Source organism: Triticum dicoccoides, chromosome 7A, assembly GCF_002162155.2.
Source record: "Triticum dicoccoides isolate Atlit2015 ecotype Zavitan chromosome 7A, WEW_v2.0, whole genome shotgun sequence".
In the NCBI taxonomy this organism is placed as follows: Eukaryota; Viridiplantae; Streptophyta; class Magnoliopsida; order Poales; family Poaceae; genus Triticum; species Triticum dicoccoides.
In genome coordinates this window covers 740,616,964-740,626,277 of record NC_041392.1, presented here as the reverse complement: position 1 = coordinate 740,626,277, position 9,314 = coordinate 740,616,964, and positions in this window count along the sequence as shown.

Sequence of the window (9,314 nt, the reverse complement as noted above, 5' to 3'; positions counted from 1 at the left end):
GGTCCTAAGCTTTGTATTTGTTTGGGCTAGCGTGCTGTGAAAATTATTGTGGGCTGGCTGTGGAGGCAAAGTTGTTGTGTTGAAAAGTGATGTTTGGCGACTTGGTTGCTTGTGTGGCTGTAAGCCGAGGAAATGTCTGAAATACCCTCCGAGTTCTGAAAACATTTAATTTTGGTGACTTGAGTTGAGGAACTTTTGCCGATTTAAGGTAGTGGATGAAGGCACAAGCTCGACGACCTCCCATGACCGCAATGTTGGCAACGGGGAAATTCACGATAGCGCGCCTCTCCGTTCGGCCAGCCTCTAAGGTGATGTGTGGTGATGTGATCGATGGGATGGGCGATGACATCCACCAGAGCTGGCATCATCGACAGGTTTGGAAGGTTGGGCCTATGGCCATGCCACATTTTTAGGGTTTGCAAATCCTTTGAGTGCCATACGTCCTAAGCCCATCACCGATGTCCAAAATGCTCCACTAGCAGTTTCAGAAGCCCATCGTGAGCCTTTCCATAGTAGTGGTAGCAATGGCTTTAAGTGTTGTGTTCATCTCGGTCTAGTGAAGTACTTAAAGTGCATCTTTTTATACCCCTGCTGGATTTTGGTGATTTATGTCCAACCAATCGAGAGAAATTTATTTCAGGAACTTAGTCGTCATGTTTGAGTGTAAACATCAATTGTAACCCACTAGCCACTGGTAAATAGTGAAAGTGCATCTTTATCCCTATTGGGTTTTTGTGGTTAACAAAAGACCAACTGAGAGCACTAACATTTCGTAAAAAAAATTCAGGAAATTAGTCCTCATGTTTGAGTGGAAATATCAATGGCGATGAATATTTTTGATATTCAAGCGGATGCCTACCTCAAGTGCTTAGAATGTATTTTATAGGTTTTGAATGAATCCAAGATTCACAGTGAGTGTAGAACAACCGTAGATAAAGGGGCTACTAGCAAAAGATCTTGGATTGAACACTAGGTCGAGATCCTTAACAAAAATCCTTAAGAATTCCACTCATGTTCCTCAATTTCTATCTTTTTCACTAACCTAGTACTACCGAGCATGTGGGATTGAGTTAGCTTTATCGAACAAACCCAACTTTGTACAATGTCAAAAGACAACTCTTTTTCCAGTATTGCCAAACTATGTTTTGATAAGATCATCTCTTTTAGCTCTGATACCTCCGAGGTTAACATTTTTCTCTAGCATCCTCAAGCCCATTCGGTTTGCTTCTACACCAAAGTCTCAATATAGGTAATATACTTACACCGTAATCTTACCTCCGAGTTAGGGCTTAGGCATTTCTGCAAAGTATTTCACTGAAAACTACTCTGTTGAACTCAATACCTTCAAAACGGTAGGAAACATGTCCTAGAGGCATTAATAAATGTATTATTATATTATCATATTTATAATTAAAATTTTATATATCTGTCTTATAATTGTATTGGTACTTGAATATGAGATTCGGAGGACAATCCACATACATGTGTGGAACCGCACGTGGGGCATCCTCTGCCGGCCTCTCGTTCACGCCAGCCGTGTCCTGCGCCGCTTCCGCGTCGTTGTCTCACACATGTGGCCATCTTGTCAGTCCCGAGCCACGTTGGTTCGCTCACGCCACCCGAGGCGTCATGTTTGCAGCACCGTCTTGCATGTGGGGGCAGCCAATCAGGATCGTTAGCCTTGTGTGGGGCTTGTTCGCTCGCGCCAATTGGGTTCTACGCCGTGTCCCCAATGTCGGCTCATCCATGGGACCAGCCTGTCAGGTTGTTCCGTTGGCCCACACGGATGCCTACGGGTGACGCGCGTGCTGCGAGCCTAGTGACCCGAGTCATCTGGAAACCGGCTCACAATTCGGCGTGGGGCCTACACCCTGCTAGGTGGATCCGGCTATGATGGCATGAGTCATGGTGTTCCCACTCAGGGTGTTACGTGGGCTTTTTGTTATTTTTCTTAAGACGGTTGCGTTTTCATATAAGTTTGTTGTTTAATTCCGCAGGACGAATGCTAAAAAAGATGTTATTTGTCTCTCAATATGAGTTACTACCCTATTTTTATATACAGGTCCAATTCTTTTTTCGTGTCAAAATTTGACATGTAATTTTCGTCAACAAACATGGGCTATATGACATAAAAATATATTATCATTGTTTTTGAAATGTGCGCCCAAGGGCATACTTTTTATGACATATGACTCACATTTTGTTTGTAAATTTAATGGTCAGAATTAGATATAAAAATATGAATTGTCCTTGTATTAGTAGATGAGGGGACTACAATATTTATAAAACTCTTGGTATATGTATGAATTTTGGGAAAAGGCTATACATAAAAAAATTATGATAAGAAATATCATTCCGACTATATGGTTCGCATCATTCCGACACATGGTTCTAGTGTTATGCTTAAGAAATAATACACAACTAGAAATGAAATTCATTACATCCACTATTGAAGTTCACATGTGCGTCTCTAAATTCCTTACATAAACTTAGACTTCAGAATTTTTAAGACTTCTCTTAAACGGTGAGGAATTTGGGAAAATGTTCTATATGAAAAGGTTTCAAAGTTTTTATAAAATATGTTATATCTTGTTTGGTGCTGATTGTGGTATTTTGAAAAATACTCATGAACCATAGGGAATGTTGGAAAAGGTTAATATGAAAATTCTGCACTAACCAATAGCTTTCATGCGGTATATTATTTGCGTTATTCCGACACATGGTTTGAGAATTTTATTTTGACAAAATAGTATGAAGATAAATAAGTGGAATGCAACACAAATTTTTCTGATACAATTCAAAGGGTTTGCATAATAACTATTCTACAATCAGTTGTATAATAGACAGAATATGAATATAGTCAGAGTAAGATGGAAAAAATATAGTACCTCCGATCCATAATAAATGTCGTGGTTTTGAACTATCCCAAGTTTTAAACTGCGGCACTTATTTTAGATCGGAGCGAGTATTTGACATATATAGCATACCATGCTGCAATGGCTGTGGTGGAGGATGTTGATGCCACAGATGGTGTATGCACAATATTGTAATTCTTTTGATTCTGCGTGATTTGGTCCAATCTACTCTTAATTATGTCGATTTGACAAGAGAACCCATGTCGGACCACGACTTTTGTACACAAGCATGTAGAGTATCTGCGCAATGCTTCCCAGTATCGAAGAAACCCCTGGTATTTTGGATCAACGACCTAGTATTATAAAGAGAAGTGATGCATGAGTTACAAACATTATAAATCTTACAGTCCTGAATTTGCAACGTAGACTACGAATATGACACACTTCCGTAGAGGTATTTTTTGGATGATTATCAATGCATCAAGCGGCGCACTACGAGTAGGTGCATGTTTAAGTGTGCATCATAGTGGAAGGATGCACATGCACCTGAGTAATTTTTTTGGGTCCTTTTTTGCAGATCTCAACACTAAAAATGTAACAGTTTTGACCAAACGTTGACGAGCTCTTTAAAACTAGACCCCATATGACAAAAATCCATCTATGCACCTGAGCTACAGTAAATTCCAAGAAATAGTAAAATATTCAAAAAATCTGATTTTTTTTGCATGGAAAATGTTTGATTGCATGATGTCCGGGCAAAAATTCAACCTGTTTGGACATATGAGGAGCTCGTGGCAAAAAAAAAAGAGAAAATCAGTTCGAACAGTGCTTGAACAATAAACTTACTCATTTTTTATCCATTTCTCAAACAAATATATATCCGGACCATCGTTTTCACTTTCAGTGAGATTTCACTGAAATTTCCTGAATTTCATTAATTTCAGTGGACACTGAAATATTACGTTTGGTCAAAATATTTCAGCAAATTCAGTAGTACACAGGAAATCAATTTTTTTTCAAAATATTTTTTGAAAATTTCAAATATTTAATTAAATTCAAATGAATATTTCGGCCTTTTGGATGAAATGCAAACTGAAATAACTGAATTTCACTGAATTTCAGTGATTTCAGTTGGTGCTGAAATTTTGTTGAAACTGAAATTGAAAACCATGCCGACGGAGGGAGTATACTATCGGATTTGTATTCGAATGAAGTTTGCAATGGAACTATTGTATGATTTATATTTTGCTTGTGAAATCTAAGGTGAAAATTTGACCAAAAATAAGAGGGGGCATAATAAGTCTTGACGGCGGTACGTAGTAGCGAAGTTTATCGGAAGCCAACTGATTTCTGGTAACCTGTCGATTACTGAAATTTCGACCGGAAAAAGCAAGTTTGCTAGTGACCATAATCTAGCAGGGAACCACAGGACGCACCTCATCCTCCTCGTGGAAGAAGTCGTCGATCGCATCCTCCGCGTGGAAGGCAACTTCGCGCGTCTGGCTCACCCACAGGAGGGTCAGTCCGCCAGTGCCGGCCCGGCGTTGCTGGTCGGCCTCACGGACAACGGCCCGCAGCCACTCCAGCCGGTCGCGCAGCAGTATGATTTCTGTGCGGACCTGACGCAACGACTGGGCTTCGCTGATCGCGAGCTCCGCGAGCTTGGAAAGCACCGCCGTGATTGCGGCCTCCGCCATGGATGGTAGTGCGAGCTACCTAGATGACCGCGAGCTTGGAAAGCACCGCCGTGATTTTTCAAGGTATTATGTATACGCGTTTTGATACTACTCTAGATGACCGCGAGCTTGGAAAGCACCGTCGTGATTTTTCAAGGGACTATGTATACGCGTTTTGAGAGGACCCGACCCGATGGATATCCATTGTCCGTGGGTTTTTCATGGATGGGCAAAGAATATCCTCGTGGTGGATTCGGATATGGATTTGATATTGTTTGACCCGGGCCGAATCTGAACCACTGTCATCCTTACTCTTATATATTTAGGGCACTTTCAATGCCGGCCCGCAAACCTCCCGCATGCGTCCGAACCACAGAAGTCATCCAACGCAGTCCTGTATCAGTCCGGGCGTGTTTTCTCCCATAAATTGGAGACAAACGCGGGAGGTTTTGCAGGAGTTCGGACCGTTCCCAAGCCCTCTTCCGAATGCCCTGGCCCACCCAAAACATTCCTCCATCCGGCGCGCTCGTTCAGCACCGCCCTAGAGCGTCGGCGCCCGCATTCATGCCCAGCCAGAGCGGACGTGACCGCTCACTGGCGCCGGCATTGAAGCGGCGTGCCGGACGAGAGAGCGCCGCCCGCACCACTTCCCGGTGCTAGGGCTGCAAGAAAAGCTCGAGGCTCATGCGCCGCTCGAGATCGACTCGTTTTTTGGCTCGACCAGAGATCTACTCGGAAAAAAACAAGCTGAGTACGAACACTTTCTATAGCTCTGTCGAGAAATGAGACAATCTTGAGCCAATATTGGCTTGCTCAATTTTAGCTCAATGGCTCGGTATAAGATCATTATGTTAAATGATCGTGCCATATATTAAATGGAAATAGGATAATTTATTACCATATAGGTTGTCTAGGATTTTTCTCCATTTTTGAAGAACCTCATTGTCTGTGTGATGTCGTCCGTGCGGATAAGGTCATTAATATAGTTTGCCGATAACGGATTTGATCGCTTTGGGGTTTCTCTTTTTTCTTCTCGCCCATGCATAGCTTTGGTCTTCGATGACTTTATTATTTGATGGCGTATTTTTGCGTGCGTGTGTTGGTGTTGGCTGCAGTGGCGATTCTACCGTCCGGGCACCCTGGGCACGTGCCCGGGCTCGAGCGCTGCAAATTTTACGAGCAGCCGGATCACAACCTACTATGTACGATCCAAAATACAACAACTTCGTGATGAATTGGGCTGTTTGGGCATCGTTTTTTTGCCTTTGGGGTTTACCCCACGTCAAACCAGTACGCCATAGGCAGGCCGATCTCTTAGTTTTCTTATATGGGCCACAATAGGTAGTCAGTTCGTTGCATCGCTAGCCTCGCCGGTTCGTCTGTGCGGCACGACTTGCCCTAGCAACTCGAGGGTTGGAGGTGGCGGTCGGTGAGGTGGACTGGCGGAGGCACGGCGACCGGCAACACCACAAGAGATGGTGCACGGCCGGGCCTCCAATCGGGCTATGACCCCAGCAAGCAATGACCGGGATAGAAAAAACCCAGATTCCACTCCGGCACCGGCGCATGGTGTTTCGTCCTAATCACCATCTGCACTTCAGCGAACCCTAGCCATACATGCAGCACTGCACCAGTGAGTGCCCCTATGATATATCGACAAATTTTTCAAATTACCTATAATATCTTCTCAATTAGCCATTTAATTGGTATTGTATCCCATGTTTTTATATATTATACAATATACTATGAAATATTGGTGCATATATTGCGCATGGCGTTTATCCAAATATATGATACTTGTGGTGTTTGATAGACCAAAGTTAAAATTTCGCTTGTGGTGTGCCCAGGCTTTAGCAATTCGCTAGCTCCCGCCCCTGGTTGGCTGTGTGCATCTTAGCTATGCAGAGACCGGGTGTATGCTCATTGTGTTTGTATCCTCTTGATACTCCATTTTGAGCCAATAAAATTTCACCCTTTGTTGAAAAAAAAAGGAATTTTCTCCATTTTATTTACGAGCAAACATGGAAGTTTAATTAAGTGTAGAGAAAATTTAGGCCTTATTATGGTACATGGTCGGTCGTGCGAAAATCCTACATCTACGTACACTAAGGAAAAGTTTTACGTAAACTACCAAACAAACTCTCTCTCCCCCCTTGATTTTCAAGGGGTGGGCCTCTTCCTCTCCCAATTAAGCTCCAATCACAAATCTCCACGATACTAATTACATTAATCCCGTAGCTATTATTACGTAGATATAGCATTACTCTCGGTCGTGTGTTAAATATGCTGTCTTTTTTGGCAAAAGTTCTCAAGCATATGCGCCTTCGTTTTCTTTCATCCACGAAGATGAGCTCTCCCGAGCATGATGAGATGGATGTACCTTAGTTGGAGTAAGCCTTTTTTTCACTTTCACATCATCTAGTTGGTACTATAGTTTATAAATAAATGAAGGATATCTGAATAATGTTTTGACTGAAATAATATTTTGTAGTGCTTTTTTATGTCGTGTTGTGCCTTATCTAGTTGGAATAATAGTTGTATATTTTATAAATTTTATCCTCTCATTTAGCTCGAAACTAGCTCAAGATCGACTCGAGATCGTCAAGCTGAGCACGAGTCATATTCTACAACTCGACCTTAAGCTTCAAAGAAAATTTCTTATTTAACACTATCTTAAATTTCGTTTCCTTATTTGACACTGAATTTTTTTTTCTTCCTTATCTAACAACGAGTCTAAATTTTGTGCCTTTTATGACACTTTTGTCTACTTTAAGTCTAAATAACACCTGAAAAAACTATTTTGCCCATCATGTGCTATGCGTGTGTGCGGGACACATGCACGCACGCACGCGCGCACATAGCAACACATTGGCAGCAGCACACACACCTAGCAGCACAGACGTACGCAGCACGCAACAGTGCGCCCACAGCCCCACACACACGTACACACGCAGTCACGGGAACGCACTAGCTAGCTACATGCTCGGCCAGCACCAACGCCAGAACAAGCCACTAGTGCACGTACACATCACGCATGACCCGACCACCACGTCCAGCAACTTAACTCACGCATGCACTAACTAACCTGCAGTCTATCCGTGCATTAACTCACGCATGCACTAGCTAATTTCCTAGCCTGCTGCATTCATGTCCAGTTCGCTCTGGCCGCGCGCACAAATACAACCGACTTTCGACGAATCAAGTCACGATTATCCTAACACAGCAGTAGCACACACCACGCACACAGGAAACATTCCACATGAGGGTAAAATGATCTTTTCAGATGTCATTTAAACTCAAACTAGACAAAAAAGGCATAAAATTTAGGCGCATTGTTAGATAGGGAAGGAATTATTTGTCGATGTTAAATAGGGCATAAAATTTAGGTACGGTGTTAAATAAGGAATTCTCTCTGAGCTTCACTCAGTATGAGCTCGATCGAATTTTAATATAAATTGAGTGTTGAGCCAAGTCCAACTCACTCGAACTCGACTCGTTTGCAGCTCCACCCGGTGCAGGCGACTGCTGCGTGTTCAAATGGCACGCCGAACGACCATCCGTCTGTCTGCCGCCCACATTGATGGCATGCAGTTTTCAAGGCGTCTCCTCCGACGCCACCCGTCCGTACCTCTGCCGCCTACCATTGCTATATAAACCGTTGCCCCGGCTATAGTCGTAGTCATCCGCCTCCCATCCCTCTGCGCACCACTCACACCATGGATTTCTCCCCCACCAAAGCTCTCTACGACGGGCTGACGTCGGACCAGAAGAAGGACATGGCCGCCATTGTTGCCGACTGGCTAGCCGGCAGGCAGCCGGAGGACGTTGCCGACGACGAACCGGCGCCACCCTCCTCCTCCTCCTCCTCCTCCTCCTCCTCCGCGCCACCCTCCTCCTCCTCCGCGCCAACCTCACTGGTACATTGCACCATGACCATCGGCGAGGCCCGTGCCCATTACATGCACATGGTGCGGGAGGAGCAGTTCCGAGAGGCGCATGCTGACGCCCCATACAACCACCACTTGCTCCAAGAGCACATGCAGGCGGAGGACCAGCCTGCCGCCAGCAGGGCGGTCGCGCCGGACGCGGACCTGGCGAAGCAGGAGGTGCTGCTCGAGTCCTACGACTCCGCCGCGAGATCAGCCTTGCCCGCTGGCGGTACCTCCAGCGGGTGGCGGAGGTGACGGGCGCCTACAAGGAGTGCGACAACACGGGCGAGGCGATGTTTGGCGAGACCAACGATGAGGAGAAGGACATCGTAGATGCCGTGCCCCGCCGCGGCGACCTCGAAGCCTGCACATTCGCGGGCGCCGCTGGCAACCAGGAAGAGTAGTGCACGGTAGGTCGACGCCGCTCGTGTTCCAGGACGGCCACCGCTCCTCCCCTCCCGTCGAAGCCAAGCTTGGTGGGCTCAGCATCGGCGGCCGATTAGTCGCTTGGCGGCGACGTGGAGATGAACAACTTCACTTCCCGGGTCTTTGGAGACGGAGGTTACATGCATAGCTGGGGAGCGCCGAGGCGGCTGCAGAAGGCGAAGCTTCAGTTGTCGGAACTCATGGCCGGACACGGAGAACGGGCGTTGACGGCTATTTAGATTAGATATTAATTATACCTGCAGAGCCGGAGTAGCACCCCTTAGTTGATGTAAATCTAACGAAATCCATATTATTTATATGAAATCCGGACGTGTCTATATGAATTTCATCTGGTTGGTTTGAAATATTATTAAAATATATGCGGCTACGATTGGATGGTGGCCTCCGGCATTCATGTTCGCGGACAC